Genomic DNA, 20,001 nt, shown 5'->3' with positions numbered 1-20,001 from the left:
TGTTTGTATAATGTGTCCTTTCAGATTGTATTCCATATAGAAAGTTTTAGATTCCTTTTTTTCCTAGGTCCTAATATTATTTTTCTTTGGGATAAAATGACAATGTTGTTTAATTTCAAAAGTTTTGTAAAGTTTATGTTATGTAAACGCCTTTCTGAGGTGAAGATTTAATACATTGATGTGAAACTAAATTTAATTATATGAATTACGTGTGTTGTTACACTTGTTATTTTGTAATCAACTTTTTAATAACTGTTTTTCATTTCTTGCATCTGAAGAATGAAAAATACAGAATATTTCACAAATTTTCATATCATCCTTGTGCAATTGTCATGTTAATCTCTGTATTGTAATTTGGGAATACATGCTGCTGAAGCATGTAATATCTTCTAAATTTAAGTAGTTAATGATGCAATCTTTATACAGACTTATATCCACGGTTGCCTACTTGTAATAAGGAAACTATATTGTTCCTGACAATGCTACTGATCTTATTTTCCTAAAATTCTGTGAATAGTGGAAAAAATATATTGTTCATCTTAATGCTCACATTTGCAAATTTTTTGTCAATGACAATTTTAAGTCTTTTTCATTTGGAATTTGATCATACTTTCAATAATTTATTGCTAGGTCCAAAGGTGATGGCTTTTTCATGTACTAATTGATCCAACTGAATTAGCTTTGTGGAGCTAATGGATTCAAAGTAAGCCTTGCTTAAGAGCTACTTCTAACCTTCTGCAGTTGACATTTTCCCAAGTGAGGTCTTACTGGCACAAATGGCTACCTGACCCTTTATTCTTCTTTCATGTAGGAAGAGACCAATCAGAATATCTTACCCTGACAGCATAGATTGTTTTACTTGAACAACACTAATCTTAGTTACCAGGGATCATAGAGAGATGAACAGTTCAGTCATAACTGTTCAGACTAGAAGGGATTTTATCAAAATATAATTGTTTATTATATCTAACATTTCAAAAGTAACTAAAGCCAAGAAGGTGAAAAAATTGATCATATTCATGATTACTTAGTATCCTGGCCTGTCTACCATCCTACCAGGCAGGAAGTTACACTACTGCATTTCTATCACCAAATATTTTCATAGTTGCAGGAGAAGTCCAGATGTTTCTTCTCATTATTAGGCCTTAAATTGGTAATGTTTTAATCACAGTGTTTTCTCTTGCCTACAGGCTGTAAATCTACAAATAGTAAAGCTTTAGGTCCAAATCTATCAAACACTGAGGTAGAGATAATGTAATAACACTTTAAAACAGAGTTGCCTTTGATACTGTAACCACAATAGAACAATGCAAAACATGTGTCTTTTTTCTTATATTATATATAGTTATATATTTTATACTTATATGTGCTGATTTTATATTTCACACAATGAAACTTACTAGAATTAGTTGATAATTTCACAAATAAATTAAAATTTATTTATTCAAATAAATAGAATTGGAATATAAATAATTAGGTTTAAAATATATATTAGAATATAAAAAATATCAACGCAGTGTCTTTGGTATAAACTTGTGATACATTCTAACTGTTCTTGGTCTTCTGAATTCACATGGTAAAAAAACAATTTTGTTTTCCCCTAATCTATAAGGGATTTTACTCTGCTTCTCTGTTTATTGTTTTAATTCACTGATCCAAAACTCTTTTTCTCCATATTTCTGAAGCATTCCTACTGATTATGCCCAAATTTTTCTGATAAGATGTCTAACAAATATTATTCTTCTGCACGACCCAATGATTCCTAGGATCCCAGGTACCAGTTACCTGCATCATCAGATAACAACGGCAAGACTTCTCACATAGGCCCATGCAACATGCAACAAAGTAATTGAAGACCCATTTCAATTTCTCATTTCCTATATTTCAGGGCCCCAATTCCTTGAGATGCAGGATTTAGCATTAAGCAATTGTGAAATGCAAGGCAACTTAAAATGAAAGATGAGATCACAAAATTTGAGAGTATGTACTATGATTCAAACATTCAACTTACAGATGGCCAGCCCATATCAGTGAACAAGTTCACAAGGTGTCATAAGATTATTTTTAATACCCCTCCCCTATGATTAATGAAAGATTTTAGTCCAGCATAAGTGGGCCAAAAAATAGTTCCTGGAAGGATAGATCCATAATTTGTCTACCAAGGCCCAGAAAAATTTACTTAGAGTTCAAATATAATTCAGGAAAACATTGAGAAGATCCTTAGTGCTGCAAAACACTGGGACTTCAGTACAACATGGTTCAGTGGTATAAAATGTCACTCTCAAACCAATGATAATCTACATTTAATCGCCTGAAAGTTATTCCTTTACAAATTAACTTTTTAAAATCACATTCGCCAAAATAACATTTGAGAAGTAGATGATACTTAGTGACATTACAAGTTTTTCAAGTGTAGGGAGCAAGTTACAATAGAGTTGAATTATTTACCCAGCACAAATGCCAAACACGTTCAACCATTCATTAAAGTCTAGAAATAGTACCAACCATAATTTGTGTTTTTCAGTAGGAGCCTTCCAGAAATGTGTTAAATAGATCAGCCTGCCAAATTTCAAACCAAAACGTTTGCTAATAAAGTAAATGTCATCATTTAATAAGGTACATTTTAAAACGTCACAAATAGTTGTCCTATCATATGCAATATTATGTTTTCCCTGTCTGTGTAACATAGGGAGAAATATGACTTTAAGTCTTGAATATGGGTACTCATCAGAGATATGACAAACATAAAATCTGTCTTCTATTTCTATCACATTCCTATATAGGAATAAATTTTAGTTTTCTTCTTTTTCCAAAACTTATAGGTAGTAAAAAATAATATACCATGTAAAATAAAACAATCACACCACTGTACAAAGCTATTTATAAAAATTTGTAGCTAGGAGTACATTCTATGCATTTTTAACTTTCTTTTTGACTGAGATTAATCTTCCAAATGGATGAGAATAAAATCATGTTTAGATGCTTCACGTCTCCAGTCTTGCAAATTGTTACTGCAGATGAATGAATTATGGAAATATAAGCTGACATCAGTTCAAGCATATGCAGAATGTAAACTCCATGAAATGTATATAAACCTTTCAATATATTAATAGACAGTTTAACAGGATGAATATCAGGAAGTTGAAAACAGAAAGAAATTATAGTAAAGACATAGAATGAATGAAAAATGAACAAGGGGCAAGTACAGCTAGAATACTCAATGTACACATATGATAAAGGAAGTGGTAAATCTGAAATAAATATTGGAGAAGCATTTGGTTGAGAATGATGGAAGGAGTGACTCTGATCCAAGGGAAATGGACAATTAGATGGATATATTTAATTGTAACATACTTGCACAACCTTTTGAAATTCAGTTTAAAAACACAACAAAAAACAAAAACACACAACAATCACAACCAACCAGAAATCTCTAGAGAGTATGAATATTTCCTCCCAAAATTTTAAGCAGTTAATGAAGGGTAGTCTTGGGAAAAGCAAAGAACGCTGTCCAAAGAGAGAAGTTTGGGATAGGAGAGAATTTTGAACAGATTTAAATAGATTGTCTAAGGTTATGAATCACCTACATCTGCTGCAAAAAGTATCTTTCTTCTAGGAGTTATCTGTCTGAACTGGATAATCCAGTCGTGAGACACACTTGATAGCTTGTGAAGATAGAATAGAAGAAACAAGATCAAGAACGCATTACTCCACTGGAGAGAAAACAATCCTCCATATTTTCTCTAATCTTTCTTCACTACTCTTTCTTCATACTTTTAAGTCAATTGATTTTGAATTATATTTTTCCTTCTTTCTTCTGGCAAAGTAATTGGTCAAAGTAATTCATTAAATATTATTTGCCATTTTCTTCTTTCATGCTGATTAATTGGCCAGGCGAGTCTATTAAACTTCCCTCTTGCATTTGGTTGCCATGAAACAACATCTATGTCAATGAGAAGAAATCTAATGTAAAACTTTGTCTCCAGAAAACAGTCCAAGAAGCTGTAATCACAAACATTTGGCTGTATTTTTTCTTTTTTCTTTTACCTTGAAAGTCTTCTTGTGTCTAAAGTGCCCACAAACATAAGTACTCCATCACTTTTTGGTCCAATCAATTCTAACCTAAAAGATATATTTTGCTAAGAAGATGGTTAGAGGAAACTGAAAAATACTGCACTTTTATCTTCTATCGTAAGACTCTCCTTAGATACCATATCAGGAACAATGAAGTTATTCTATGCAAAATTATTTCAATAGATTATTTTTCTCTTGGTCTTGCATTTGTTCACCAAGATGTATGGAGGAGAGTAGAGTTAAATCACCTATACCTAGAAAGACAGTGTCTGTTACAAAAGGTAAATGCTTCTATGTCCTCCTCTTAGCTCTTGCATGATTTACAATTAATCACAGCATCTTAGCTTCAAGTCTAGTGAAGCTGAAGGATTATATGGGCTCCACCACTGTTACATCTTCATGATTTGTCTTTGAAAACTCTTTAAGTTGCCTCATTTGGATGTGGAATGTATTTTCATGTCTCCATTCAATCTGTTCGGCATTGTAGTGAGCCAAATAGGCTCTGTAAAATCACTTTAGTTAGTAAAAATATTAACACAAGTTAGGGCTGGGAAGTTGGCTCTTTGGTAGAGTGCTTGCCTTGAATGCCTGAGACCCTGGGTTTGATTCCTCAGCACGACATAAGCAAAAAGAAAAAAAGCCGAAAGTGGTGCTGTGGCTCAAGTGGTAGAGCGCTAGCCTTGACCTGAAGACCTGAGGGACCCAGGCCCAGAGTTCAGGCCCCACGACCGGACCCTCCAAAAACTATTAATACAATTTGTATAAAAAGTTTGGATTCCCTTCACTGCTAAAGCCAATATGCTTAGCTAGGGCTTCTAAGAACTATGTTTTCTTACCTTTTCCATTTGCTCAATTCTATTCTGAACCCAAAACATTTTGGCTTATGTAATAAGAGAAGTCTTCACTATCTCATGGTATTAAAGATATTATTTTTCGTGAGCCACTTAGAAATGTGAAATCATTGGTTTGAATTATATAATCAGATTTTTTTCTGTTTCACTGCTTCAAATGCAAAGACATTGTAGAAATTGTTACAAACAGAAATGTGTAAACCCAACACCTTCTTGCATTTTGGAGGGCACTTTCTCCCTGAATATTTTGACTCAAATTATCTTTTTTAGAGAATTACTGTTTGGTAATTAAAGGCAAATTCACAAATTTTGATGTCTTATTTTTTAAGAACTTGAATTTAAATTCCAATACAACCTTGTTTCACACAGTAAGAATATATTTCCTGGTTAAGGATAATTCCAAGGGAACCAACCAGATTTACAGCAACGTTTCTGAGGTTTGTTTAGTGTGAAAAAGAGCCATCTTCACCCACATTGCTTCTTCTCTCCTAAGTGTCCATGGATTTCTTTGCATGAAAGCCTATTGTCCCAGGAAATTTTAAATTTTCTTAATAGGCTAAGTTTTTAAAAATTTTGAACAATTCAAATTTATCTGTCATAACTTTAAAACTCTTGAAATCCCTTTATCAGAACCACGAATTCACCAATCCTAATTCCACCTTTACCATCCAAAAGTTCACATGCTCTTTTCATGATATAGTGTCCATGCAACTATTATTTTCCAGTAGCTTTGTACGGCGTATATATAGCCATATAAGCTGATGCTAAGCAAAATGAATTCCAAGATAGGGAACCAGATTTTTTCATTTGTGGTTGTTGTTTTTGATGAACTATGTGATTTGTTTTCTTTGAGTTTTTCCCCTATAGTTCATTCCTGCTGTATTTGATTTTGTATTGTGTATGCATTCACCTTAAATAGGTAAGGGAAGAGGAAAAGCAAAATGTTGAGACAAAAGACAAAGGGAAAACCAATGTAATAGCAGCACTCACAAGACAATATGTTGGAAATGTACCTTATAACTTGTGAGGGGTGAAGGGGTGAAGGAAAACTGTGAGAAAAATGAAGGAGGGGTAACAAGTTTGAAATGTTTTTTATTCACTACCTTACAATTACTGTAACCTCACTGTATATCAATTTGATAATAATATTGAAAAAATAAGCTGCGTAAAATGTAATTTTACTGTATTGGCACAGTAAATATTATTCTTTATGTATCAATATTTTAAAAATCAATTCTATTTGACATCTAATTAAAATTGATTACCTCTTTTTTATCAGAGGGTCATCAACGTGATTGTTATGCAACTAGAAAATATTTTCATAATATACTTGCCGAATTTTTCAAAAAAGAATGAATTTATTAGTTTCTCATTCTAAAACATCAAAAAACTTTAATGCTATGTAAACCCATAACTTTTAAAATTAAATAATTTGTTAAGAAGACAGAGTATATATTTTCTTCAAAATTCATATGACAAATAACTACTCATAATTACTCATTTTTAAATTCTCAACATTCCATATGTTAGAGATTCATAATAGTACTTTTTTGCATGTTATAAAATTCTGCAATAGATGCAGTTTCCAATGGAGTGTACAGATTGAGAAGTCAATAGAAAAATAGCCACATTCTGGTAGAGAATAAAACTATAAAGCATCTGTAATAATTCGTCAAGAGTAAGCATTATTTTTTATCAGAGTAAGCTGTTATTTCTATGACTATCGATCCCAAGATTTATGCCATGAAGTCGTTCTAGCCCAATAGTTTCCAACTTGTAAGGGGCACCCTAAAATTCCTTAATTCATATCATGAATAGCTTATCTCTATTGTGAAAAATACTACACCTCTGCTAATGTGATGCCCTCCGTGTTCTGGAAAGAACATCACAATAACCTGAGATGCATAATTTTTTCTCCACTGGTATTCTTGAGATCAGATCACTTGCAATTATTATTTATATTTATACTTTTTAAATTATCATAGATATTCAGGAAGCTAAGATTGGAAAATTATGGTTCAAAGCCCACCCTGGCAGGAAGGTTTCATAGAATCTTATATCCAATATACTTCTCCACAAAAGCCAGACACAAGTGGCACTGAGGTTGAAGTGGTAGGGCATGAGCCTTGAGCATAAACAGACTCAGAGACACTGCCCAGGCCAAGAGTTCAAGCTCTAGGCAAACCAATAAAACAAAAACAAAGTTGAGTACAAACCCCAAACCTAGCATTTTTCTCAATGTATACAGAGGCATGTAAATAAGGAAATGGCTTCCTGTGTTACTTAGAGGTTGAAAAAAAGAAGATGTCACACAACTACTCTCTTCATACCATTTTAAACCAAACCCTCAAAAATTGCTGTTTTTCTTTTTTTGCAGGTAAGGGGTAGGTTTATTCAGTAGGCCTGCTGGGACCAGGCAAGGTTGGCACTCCACGTGGCTGGGAATGAGAAAGAGCTGGTAAAGAGAGGAAAGAGCTAGAGCAGAGAGAGCTAGAAAAGAACAGAGAGAGAGAGGTAAAAACAGAGAGAGAGAGCTAGAATAGAACAGAGAAAGAGAGAGCTAGAAATGAACAGAGAGAGCAGAGAGCTAGAAACGAACAGAGAGAGTGCCTGGGCCTGTGCTAGGCCTTATCTAGGATATGGGCGGGGAAAGGTGTGGCCACATCAAATTCAGATGTGACCTCTTCCAGGTGTCACAGATGCCTATGTAACGCAGGTACAGGGTGGAGACTTTGCTGTGAGGAGGGTGGATTCTGCTAGCCATCCAGGAGCAGACCTTACATTCCAGCCTTTTAATAATCTTGAAATAGGGCTACGATTCTCTCTGGCTACTTCCTGCTGATAAGGGGCGTGGACAATAGGGGTAAAAGGCTGGAATTTGGTCCCCTCCCAGAAGGCAGTGAGCAGTAGCTGTCCTTTGGTGGATTGAGTCCTTGGGTGAAGACTGGAGAAGTCTTATGAGCATTGAGCGGCTGGAAAAATAAATACTAAACAGCAAATAAATGGCAAGAGGAAGGACTTGGGGCTGAAAATGTTGGTAGAAATGTCCCTAGCTACTTCTGATATCTGGCGACTAAATAGAGAAGTCAGGTGACAAAGGCAAGAATATAAATTCCTGTTCAGTTAATAGGTAGACAGGTATAAGCATTGGCTGGGTAAGCTTCTTACTTCCACTGACCTCCTGGCTCTGGTTAATTTTAAAAGGGCAGGCACAAAGTAGCTGATGTGATATTATCTCCTCTTAGTCCTCTCCATGTTTCCTTGTTCCCCAGACTGGCTGAGTCTAGGTGCTCGTTGCTGGGATGGCTTCTCCCAGTTGGTATTCAAGATTTGAACTCCATGCCTGGGCACAGTCCCTGAGCACTTCTTCTCAAGGCTAGCACTGAACCATTTGAGTTATAGTATCACTTGCAGAGTTTAGCTGGGAGATGGAGTCTTAGGGATTTTTCAGCCCGAGCTGGCTTTGAACTGAAATCTTTGCCACAAAAGCCCTTTATTATTTCCAATTAAAGCAACAAGGAGATCAAGTAGAATAAGTAGAGCTTACCTGCTCCTATCAAGAACTGACCAACAAATATTCTGCAATGACAAAACTCATTAGATGTGATGAGAATTTTAGCATAGATATGCCCAGTATTTTAGAACCATGTAGTCAGTAGTAGAATACACAACACAAAACAAAAAAGGCAAAACTCAAAACCTAAAATTTTGACAACATTTAGACATCTTTGCTAACAAAGCACATCAGATGGTTGGGGCTCAGTTACCAGGGCCAGAGTAGAGAAGTGGTGTGGACATGGATGTGAAGGCCAGCAATGGTATCGATGCGCTGTTTCCACCACAGACAGACTGGTTCGCAAAAGGCCGTCAGAACTGTGGGTATTCCTCAGAGCTAAAAGGGAAAAAACAAACAAAAAAAAGAAAAAAGAGGGAAAAAAACAGAGAGAAATCCCAGCTATCCTGATTTTAAGCTCTTTATCCGAGTCACGGCACCATTTTAAAAAGAGGTAGCCGAGTAAGAACAGCACCAGCACGCATGTGGTATTCAGGTAAGGGGTAGGTTTATTCAGTAGGCCTGCTGGGACCAGGCAAGGTTGGCACTCCACGTGGCTGGGAATGAGAGAGAGCTGGAAAAGAGAGGAAAGAGCTAGAGCAGAGAGAGCTAGAAAAGAACAGAGAGAGAGAGGTAAGAACAGAGAGAGAGAGCTAGAATAGAACAGAGAGAGAGAGAGAGCTAGAAATGAACAGAGAGAGCAGAGAGCTAGAAATGAACAGAGAGGAAATTGCTGTTTTTCTAAATTTATAAATTGATATCATCCATTTGTTAGCAACTCTGTCTAGATTATTCACATTAACATGGTATACATCAACTGTGGGAATTATCTATTAACTATGTTCTAATTATAACTCTCTTGAAAGAATATTCTAGGAAAATAGAATGCAAGAATCATTTGTGAATTTGTCCATTAATCCCTCTACTTAAAAAGAATTTTGTAGCATCCTATAGAATATAAAATTACAAACAAAACAAAAATACATACTTTAAATCTAAATTCTAATTTAACAAAGTCTACAAAGTACTAAATTAGATGAACTTTGCTATTTCTCCAGACTTAAGCTTTTGTAATCCTTCAACATTTCTTTGGCAGCCAACAGAATAGTGCTTACTTAGTTTTGCAAATTTTTGGATGGAAATAATGAGCCATTCTGCATCTAGAGCATTTAAAACACAAATGAGGATATATATAAGTTGCATTTCAATAGGAAACTTGACTTCTCAAAACATAATGAGAAAATTAGCCCAAAATTCCAACGGTGTATTCCTTTTTTGTTCTTTGGTTTGTTTTATTGAGACAATGATGTTCTACCTGGTCCAGGGAAGGTATCGCAATATAATTGCATTCTCTAATCTCCTCACGAAGTGCTAGAATTCCAGGCTTGTGTCACATTGTCCTGCCATAGTTTATTTACTCTAGAAACAGACTCGCAATTCTGAACTTCTCCTATGATCTTATCCACTAGACTGACTGCTCAGACTGTTTATGTACTATTTTCAAAGATGTTCTAACAATTCACACAAGATATGAACATTTTTATATGCACCTACAGGGTTCCCTGATTAATTCCTCCATGGATCCTATCCCATTAATAATGTTGCTTGACTCTCTTACTATCACTGATTCCTAGCTATGTAATATTCTCAACTTTTTTTGGGGAAAGTTCACTGGAGGGCTTTCTAATATTAAAAATTATCAATTGATTCTAGTCTTACTCAGGACATATTTTCTATTGTTTTCTAACTTTTCTACATATTCTGAGAGTTGTTTCATTTGTCTATTTTTGTGTGCACATGTAAGTCCCGTTGTGTGTATGTGTATGTTTGTATGTATGTATGCAAAAACCTCATGCTCTTATTCAGCAATCTTGATCATGACTAGTATTCCAGCATTTGGCTGTTTAATTATAGGTAGTGTCTCAAAGCCTGTTCTACCCAGGCTGGATGCAAATTGAACTTCTCAGACTCCTTTACCTTTTTAGGTTTTATTTTTCCAGGAGTATCAACTTTTAAACTACAAACACTTTTGTGAGTGTTAAGTCTAACCTGTAGCCCAGATTTTTAACTCAAGAATTAATATAAAGATAGATGAACATATACATTAAATATCTTGAGTATACAATGTTAGAAATGTGGTCCTAAGCTGGGTGTGGTGAGATCTGAGGATTGGGGTTTAAAGCCAGCCCAGGTAGGAAAGTCCTGGAGACTCTTTTCTCCAATAACTACCAGAAAACTGGGAGTGGCACTGTGGCTCAAGTGGAAGAGCACTAGCCTTGAGCTGTGTTCCAGAAGGACAGTGTCCAGTCCCAGATTTCAAGTACCACGACCAACAACTACAAAAAAGAATATAAGAAAAGGAAAAAAAAAGAAATGTGATCTTAGCCACCAGATTCATTGCTAGTATAATTCCTATTTTTTCCAGTTAAGTCTATTCTCTCATACGTGACTTGCATTGGAAACAATCATTCTTCCATTCTCCTTTTTACAAAATTACGTGTTTATAAAGCGTGATTTAGAAAGGATGTGGCTTCATCTTCCACATAGAAGTAATGCTTCTCTATATCACTCCCATAAATCTACATACTGGACTTGGTTTTATTATTTCAATGTTGTCTTATTTGTAGAGTGTTCTATATTTTACTGAAGCCTTTTATATAAACACAGAACTTCTCTTTCCTATTATTGCTATTGTTTCTCTTACTGTTCACTCGTGTACACTTGTGAAGTTAATGCACAGCACATACACTCACAAAAAATTATGAGAACCTTCTCCCATTTAAAATTCACCATAATTTACAGAGCACTTAAGAACTTTGAACAAAATGTACTCATGAAAAAAGTATTCATAAGCAATTTAAATTTCATATTTTCTCCTTACTAAGTTGTCTCTGAAACACGTGTTACCTCATGTCCAAAAGTGTCCTTGTGCTATTTCAATGAAGCCAGAAAACATTCATTTTTTTTCTAGAGCAGCACCATAGATTGTTACTGGAAGTAAGCGGAAGTAACTGTTACTAAATGTGGAAATTGATCTCAGGAGATGAATTGAGCATAGAGGAATGACAAAGTTCAAGTTAACTTTTGCTTTCCTTTTTACTGTAAAAGAAAAGAATTCAAGGCTTGAAGGAAACTTTCTTCCTGACAATTTTGAGTGTGTTCTTTATTCATATAAAACTTTTCTGTAAAGTTGTAGTTGAGAGTATTACAAAAGGAAACAATATGCCATTTGAAGGCCAGCATAACAAAAGGAAATAACTTTGTTTTAAAAATGTTCTACTGCAAATAAACAAAGATATGGAGGTTTTGAAGTGTCTTATGGATGGATGTTTCACTCCTGAGATGATTCTCTTGTTGCAGGAGTCAGTTATCAATTCCTCTAGTCTGGTCCTGAGTTTTCCATAGCAATAAAGATTTCAAAAAAGCAGGATCCAGAGAGTATGATCTGCAAAACCAGCCTCTTATTGGACCACTACTCCTTTAAGGAGAGTCCCAAAGAAATACCCAGGGTTTGTGTTGTTTGCTTGTTTGTTTACTTTGTGCTAGTTCTGGGCCTTGAACTCAGAGGCTGGACCCTGTCCCTGAACAGTTGTCTTTCTTTCCGACCTGCCCCCAAAGCTAGTACACAACTGCTTGAGCCAAAACTCCATTTCTGGTTTTTTGGTGTTTAATTTCAGATAAGAGTATGACAGACTCTCCTGCCTCATTGGCTTTGAACTAAGACAGTAAGAAAGCTAAGTGACAACAACTGTTTGGACTTCTCTTTTGAACCAAGAAATATTAGATGAAGTTTACAATAAAGCTAATATTTGACAATTTTTAAAGAAGAGAATATGTTCATCAAAGAAGCCATAACTTAAATAACTCAGCAAAAGTAGGTGCACTGAATCCTTTGGGAAGATTACTGTTGACTTAATCATTCCTTTGGGGGAAACTTAAAGCCATATTTGCACTTTTTTTTTGATTGTGGGGATTGAACACTGATCCTGGGCACTGTCTCTCAGCTCTTCAGCTCAACTTGAATGTTGTACCACTTTAGCTACAGCACCACTTCTGGGTTTCTGGTGGCTAATTGAAGATAAGTGTTTCATGGACTTTCTTGACCAGGATGGATTTGAATCACAATCCTCTGGTTTTAGCTAGGATTACAGGCAAGAGCCACCAGCACCCGGCTCATATTTGCATTTATGTGCACTTAATGACACTATGTAGACAAAGAATGGAAATTTGAACCAAATGATAACATTGCAGCTTTTCAGAAAAATTGAGGTAGCAATAAATATCTCCTCCTTTTCCATTTTGTTACATTAATGACTCATGAGCTATGGGACCCTTACATTAGCATCCTGTGACATCTGTGTAGGTGTATTTAGTATTAGGAAATGTTCATAGAGAAATATAGAAAGACAGATTTTCAGAAAGCAAAGGATATCAGGTATGAAAGAACAGCATAGAAGGAGACACATTTATCTAACCTAAGAGATTTAGAATGCTAAAACAATGAGGAATAAGCCTAGTTGATAAATAGTTCTTCAATAACCAAAAATGGTTCCCTAGAACTGTTTCTGCTATACCTTAGCTACTATCATTTTTTTCCTTCCATCTGGAGTTATTCCTTCTCTTCTGTCACGACTCTTAATTAGCCTCTGCCTTTTTGGTGCTATGATTGGCCAAAATGTTTTATAAATCTCACTTAAACTACCCTTCTCATTGTGATTAGCAGTGACCCCTCTCAAAATTCTGGAATATGTGAATTTCCAGAATTAATCTACACCTGACATCTAAGCACATTCCTGGCATTAATTGCCCTGACCTAATGAATAAAACTTTTTTTCAACACAGTATCCTAATATAGGTAAAGTACATGAATTAGGGACTATTGTCAAGTATCAGTATGGAAGGAACAATTATATATTCCAAGTTTGGGTTCTTTATTTTGCATTTACTAACTAAATGTTCATTGTTGTTGTTGTTGCACTTGTTGTTTTGGCAGTCCTGAGGCTGAAACTCAGCGCTTGGGAATTATTTCTCAGCTTTTTTTTTTTTTTTTTTTTTTTTGCTCAATTCTAACCCTCTACCACTTGAGGCACAGGACCACTTCCAGTGTTTCTTTTTCTGTTTATGTGTTACTGAGGAATTGAACCCAGGGTTTCATGAATGCTAGGCAATCATTTTACCATGAAGCCACATTCCCAGAACACTACATGACTCTCTTAAGATGGCATTAAATTTTCATTCCATAAGTATGTATCATAATTTTAGCCAGAAATTTTTGCTAGAAAAGGTCTTTGATCACAGTACTGAATCCAGTAAGGCTTGATAGACAATGAATAACTGTCACGGTCTAGCCAGGGCACAGAGGGACTTACCTCATGGAGCTGGTACAACAGACTGAGCGAGACAGCTCCTGACCTACAGCCCACCTCCAGAATGAGAGGGCCACCTTGGTTCCAACCTCATTAGGGATGCTGGGCCAACTCCTCCAGCACCCATTCAATCAGTTCCTGAGAGAGAGAGAGAGAAAAACGAAAGAAAGTCAGAATTACACTTAAGCCAGGTAGCTGTTGCTCAGGCCTGTAATCCTAAGTACAGTGGAGGCAGAGATATGAGGATTGTGGTTTATAGCCAGCCCTGGCAGGAACACCTGTGAGATTCTTATTTCCAAAGAACCACTAGAAAACTGGAAGTGGTCCTGTGACTCAAGTGGTAGAGTGCTAGCTTTGAGCTGAGGAGCTCAGGGAGCTGCCCCAGGCCCAGAGTTCAAGCAAAACGACTGAAAAGAACCACCACAAGATGTAGACTGAATAACACCCATTGTCCTAGGGAGCATGGCAGAGAAGTCAGGCCGAGCTTCCTGTCAGCTGGGAGTCATAAGCAGGTCACCCAGCTTCTCTGTGCCTCAGTTTCCCCAGCTTCAAAACTGAACAAAGTGAAGGATCCCGTTCCTCATGGGGAATGGGTATTAAAGAATGAGAGTCATGTTTTGTTTCATAATCCCATACCTGTCACAACATTAATAATACAAAACCATCTGAGATCTTTCCGGGTATATTCTGTCATATACTCACAGAACTGCTAAGAACCGTATCTGACGGCCCCTCCCTCTGTGCCTGGCCCTGCTCTAGAGATCACTCTGTATTAATCCCTTGTTTTCTCAAAACTGTCCCAGGAGGAGATTGAAGTCCAATGGTTGAGGCCCAACCCAGAGACTCACCTCTGGTCAAAAATGGGCTGCTGTGGACTGAGTTTGTGACAATCCATCTAAACCAATGACTGAGCGTGGCACTACATCTCTACCTTCCCAACTACAGAGGACCGACCCTGGTGGCTCATGCCTGTCATATACAGGAGGACTGTGATCCACCCCAGCCTGAGCATATATTAAGTCTCCATCTCAGAAATGCCCAAGACAGAAAAGCTGGTAAAAGACCTGACTTGCAAGCCTAAAGCCTTGAGATCAAACCCTAATATACCAAAAAGAACCAGAGTCACAGTGCCAGAGGCTCATGCCAATAATCCTAGATACTCAGGAGGTTGAGATCTGAAGATCACAGCTTAAGATTTAAAATAGGGCTCGCCTCGCCCATCAGAGGTCATGATGAAAAGACCGAGAGTCTGACCTATGCTGTTGCACTCCATACTAGCAGGATTCATATCTTTACTAAGTGTTGGACATGCTCTCTGTCCTCCGGGGAAGCCATCCCCTGCAGCTGCACTCCTAGGTCCTCCCAAGCTCCCACTCCCACCAACCAGGCCCAAAGTAGTACACAGTTCCAGGGCACACAGATCCCTTGTTCTTGTAATTCAACAGTGCTGTGTCCCGTTCAAGCATCTCACCCTTCCAGGCTCCCAGACCTCAGCTATGAAGCCCATGTATGCCCAAAAGATAGCAGGTAGAAGTTACCAAAGCATTCAGCCTCCTTGTTACCACTCACTTCTACACACACACACACACACACACACACACACACACACACACACACACACACACACACACACACACACACACACATCCAGACTGGTGACAGAAGACCCATCCATGCAGCACCTGCAATTTGCCAACTGATCACTCACCTGAGCACAGTCAGGCTGTGCAAGGAGAAAGATGATCTCTCTCTCTCTGTCTCTCTGTCTTCAGGTGAAAAGATGATCAAGCACAGAAGACAAGGGTTCACACAGAAAGGGGGGTCTATCTTCTGCATCCAAAGCCTCCCATCCCCAGAAAAAGGGAAAAGACCCCAGAAGGCAGGTGTGGACATGCTGCTCCCCAGCAGGTTCCCACCAGGGAAAGGAAGGGTGCAGATGTGTGTCTGTATGTCTCCCACTGCTCCAGGTCAGGGGCTCTGTGGCATCTACTGCTCACCCAACCCTGCATCTCCCCATTTCCTGGGACACCAGACACTGGATATGGGGATGGGATCCTCGGGTCAACACCCACCCCCACTACTGGGGCACATTTATGGCAGGGCGTGGGCCAGAGAGGAGGCACGGGTCCTGGTCAAGACGGGGGGTGATATGGGGTCGCAGGGATCGGGCCTGTGTGGCCACCACTCACATGTTCTGCTGGTAAAATCTGTTGGCAGCTGCCTCAGGTGGGGCAAGCAGCAATGGCAGTGGTATGGTCGACATCAGGCCCAGAGCAGAGGACAAGGGTGCCAGGACCAGGTCAGGGCAACAAGCTAGCTAGAGGTGGACCATTGCAGACATTGTCTGAGGAATCCAAGAGGCAACATGGGTTTTAGCCAGCAGCACCAGGTTTGAAATGCTGTGCCACAGGGAAGGGGAGGATGGGGCTGGAGAGCAGGTGGGCACATGGTGAGCCTGACAAAGGCCTCTCCTCCTAGGCCTCGAGTCTCTTGCTCATCACTCAGCTACCTCTACCTCAACTGCTGGTAGTGGTGTCAACCAACAGACGGAATCCCAGTGCTACTGGGTAGAATGGAATGTGGGCATGGCCACCATTCTTATATCCCTTTGGTCAGAAAGAACCATGAAAGAATGAGGGTGTGGCCGGAATCCTGTGATGCAGGCAGAATGGGTGGAGTCAAGATGATGGCAGCCCCTTTCCCAGGGAACTCTGTTCAATCCACTTGGGGACAAGAAGGTTACCTGCTTTAGCCGGATGGCTGGACAGATTGTGGTGTATGTCTGTTTGTTCCCAGTCCCAGACCTTGAACTCAGGATCTGGGCACAGTCTATGAGCTGCTTTTGATCAAGGCTAGCCCTCTACCAATGGAGCTACATGGCTTTACTTCTAGTTTTGTTGGCACAATTTGGACAGGAGTCTCAAGGACTTTCCTGCCTAGGGTGACTTTGACCATGATCCTCCTATCACAGCCTTGTAAGTATCAAGGAGGACTGCTGAGAGCATTTTTATATCATTAACATTTTGACAACTGAAATCTGTTAGGAACTTTAGCACTTGTGAAAAAAAATGGCCTTTGTGTCATCACAGTTCATTTGCGTATGTCATTGTGATTTCATTCTCATATCCACACTATAAACTCATGGCAATTAAGATCTGACTTGCCACTGTGACATCACAAACCCTTTGTGACATCATCACCAATGTGACATCAGACTATCATAATGACACATTCAGCTCATGGTGATATCACCAAGCTACACTGACATCATGGCATTATGACATTGCATTGCCATTTTGCTGTCATAGACACATTGTGAATGTATATCCTATTATTTCATTCTATTTTAAATGTGGCAGATCAGTTGATATCAGAAACATATTGTGACCTCATAACCATTTAACATTATAAACCCTGTGTGGCGTCATATCCAGTATGATATCACATTGTTGTTATGATATCTTTAGCTTATGGTGACATCACAAAATGACAATGACATTATAGCATTTGCCATTATGTCATTGTGACATCATAGTCACATTATGAATGTATTTGAAATGTGGCAGGTGTGTGGATATCAGAAACTCATTGTGATGTCATAACCTTTGTGACATTAATATCCCTTTGTGACATCAATTTGGCAATGTGACATCACAATGGCAATGTGATGCTTCTAACGCACCATGATATCACAATGGTGATGAACTCACAATGGTTTTCTGATATCAACCAACATGCCACATTAGATATAGAATCAAATAACATAAAGGGCAAACACAACGTGTCTATGATATCAGAATGACAATATAATGTTACAGTGCTATGATGTCATTGTAGTTTTACATGTCAAAATGAGCTGATGTTGTCATAATGGCAACATGATGTCACAATTATGATGATGTCAGAAAGAATTTTTTTTGTATTTTAATGGTATGTCTGATGTCAGTTGTCATTAGTTCCCCATGAGGATATGAATACAAAAAATGTTCTGTGATGTCATAGAGGCCATGTGTGTTTCCAAAGGTGGTAAGAGGTCATAATAGCTTTGGAAGGCACACTGTGATTCATAATATCACAATGGAAATGAGATGTCCCATTGGGTTTTTGATGAGGTCACAATGGTTTTGTGATGTCACAGTTTATAATATCAGAATGATATATCCAATTTCAATTACTCTTAATTCAATATGAGGATACTAGGTGATAGATGAAGCTTCATAGTATGAGGTCATACTATGTGAAAACCCAATGGGACACTGATTTCACAATGACAATGTGATATCTCAACATCATGTTATAATAATGTTTTGATGCCACAATTGGTGACACCATACTGATGAGGAGGTCACAATAGATTTGAGATGTCCCAAGGAGTTGGTGATGTCACAATGGCATGTGGGACCTCAGTTGTCATACACCATGAGTGTATGGGTTTGGGAAGGGATTCTGATGCCCCAAAGTATATGTAGTCAAAAAGGTGAAGCACTAACAGTTCTGAGATGTCACAAAGTGACACAATTGTTATGATGTCCAGTGGTGTAATATCATGATGTTACACTGGATTTTAGATATCTCATGTCATATCTGAAATATGAAGTCAAACAGATTTTCAAATCACAAAGGGCCTAAAATATCACAATGACATGTCACAAATGTTGTGAGGACAGGAGAAGTATCTGATGTCACAGTGGGTTAGTGATATAACAAAGGTAATGTGGTATGACAAAGAGATTTTGATGTCACAAAGGAAGTGAGTTCACAATGTTTTCCTGATATCAACCCATATGGCACATTTGAAATAGATTGAAATGAAAAAATGGCATTCACAATGGGTCTATGACATCAAAGTGACAATGTGATGACAAGGCAGCAATGTTTGATAAGATATGTACTCATTACCTTAGTCATGTAACTCTAATCCCTCTGTACAATATATTTAAAAAATTTACAGAAGAAAAAAAAGAAAAAAATGGTATAGTGTCATTGGGGTTTGGTGTTATCACAATGAGAATATGGTGTCATGATGACAATGTGATTTCACAGCTGTAATTATTGCACAAAATATTTGTGTTGATACAATGCTATGTGTGATCAAAATTTTCACTATGAGAATATGGGTACACAAAGGGTCTGTGAGGCCACAGAGGTCATGTGTTTTTTTAAATGTGATAAGACTTAACAATTGCTTTGTGATGTCACAGTGTGATTGTGAAGGCACAACAATAATGTGATGTCACAATGAGTTTGTGATGTCACAGTGGTGATGAGATCACAATGAGTTTGTGATGTCACTATGAGTTTGTATTATTACAAAGACATGTCCAATTTCAATTTCTACTAGTTCACAATGAGGATCAATTTCAAAGAAAGAATCTTAAGATCCAAAGACCATGAGTTTTTAGTCATAACTTGTGTGATATGCTGCCCTTAGGATATTTTAGGCCTTTAGTAAGCTTATATTGTTTTCAAACTCATAATAGTTCAGGTATGACATATGATATCAGAAATTGACTCTGAAATTATGAATATTGTGACATCCCATTGATAGACATCCAGACCATGGTGTCACATTGTGAACTCACAAATCTGTTAGGATTTCATTACATTTGTCTCAACACATGACTTTGGTGACTACACAGTCCCTTTGTGAACTCATATCCTCATTGTGAATTAATGATATTTGAGAATCGACATGCCATTGTGACATTTCCAACCAATTGTGACAGCACAAACCTATTAGAGTACATTGTGATCTATTAGCGATTGTGGTAGCACAATACCTTTGTGACCCTACGTTTCCATAGTAATATCACTAATCCACTGTGAAATTCCAATCCTCTCATACCCAATCCAGTTATGAAATGTGATACCCGAAACCAGTGTGACATTTAGATCATGGTGACATCACACTGATAGATAATATGAGCATTTGTCACATTCTGATAACACGCACATTAGGATTTCATCACTTTTGAGACAACGCATGCCTTTGGAGACATCACAGTCCCTTTGTGAGCACATATACTCATTGTGAGTTGAAAATTGAGATCACATGTGTCATTTTGATGTCACCAACCCATTGTGACATCACCTCTTATAAACTCTTTACTAGTGTGGCATCACCAATTGTGGTATCAAAACATTTTTAAGTCATCAT

At 37.6% G+C, this 20,001-nt stretch overlaps 1 pseudogene; it reads right to left on the bottom strand.

Moving 5' to 3' along the window:
- Positions 1–282: 282 nt before the first annotated feature.
- Positions 283–379, bottom strand: LOC138838554 (U6 spliceosomal RNA; annotated as a pseudogene).
- Between the last annotated feature and the right edge of the window lie 19,622 nt (positions 380–20,001).

Source organism: Dipodomys merriami, unplaced genomic scaffold (genome assembly GCF_024711535.1).
Source record: "Dipodomys merriami isolate MVZ:Mamm:240054 unplaced genomic scaffold, mDipMer1.0.p SCAF_282, whole genome shotgun sequence".
NCBI classification, from domain to species: Eukaryota; Metazoa; Chordata; class Mammalia; order Rodentia; family Heteromyidae; genus Dipodomys; species Dipodomys merriami.
The sequence above is the reverse complement of the archived record's forward strand: the minus strand, read 5'-3'. Positions and strand labels throughout refer to the sequence as shown.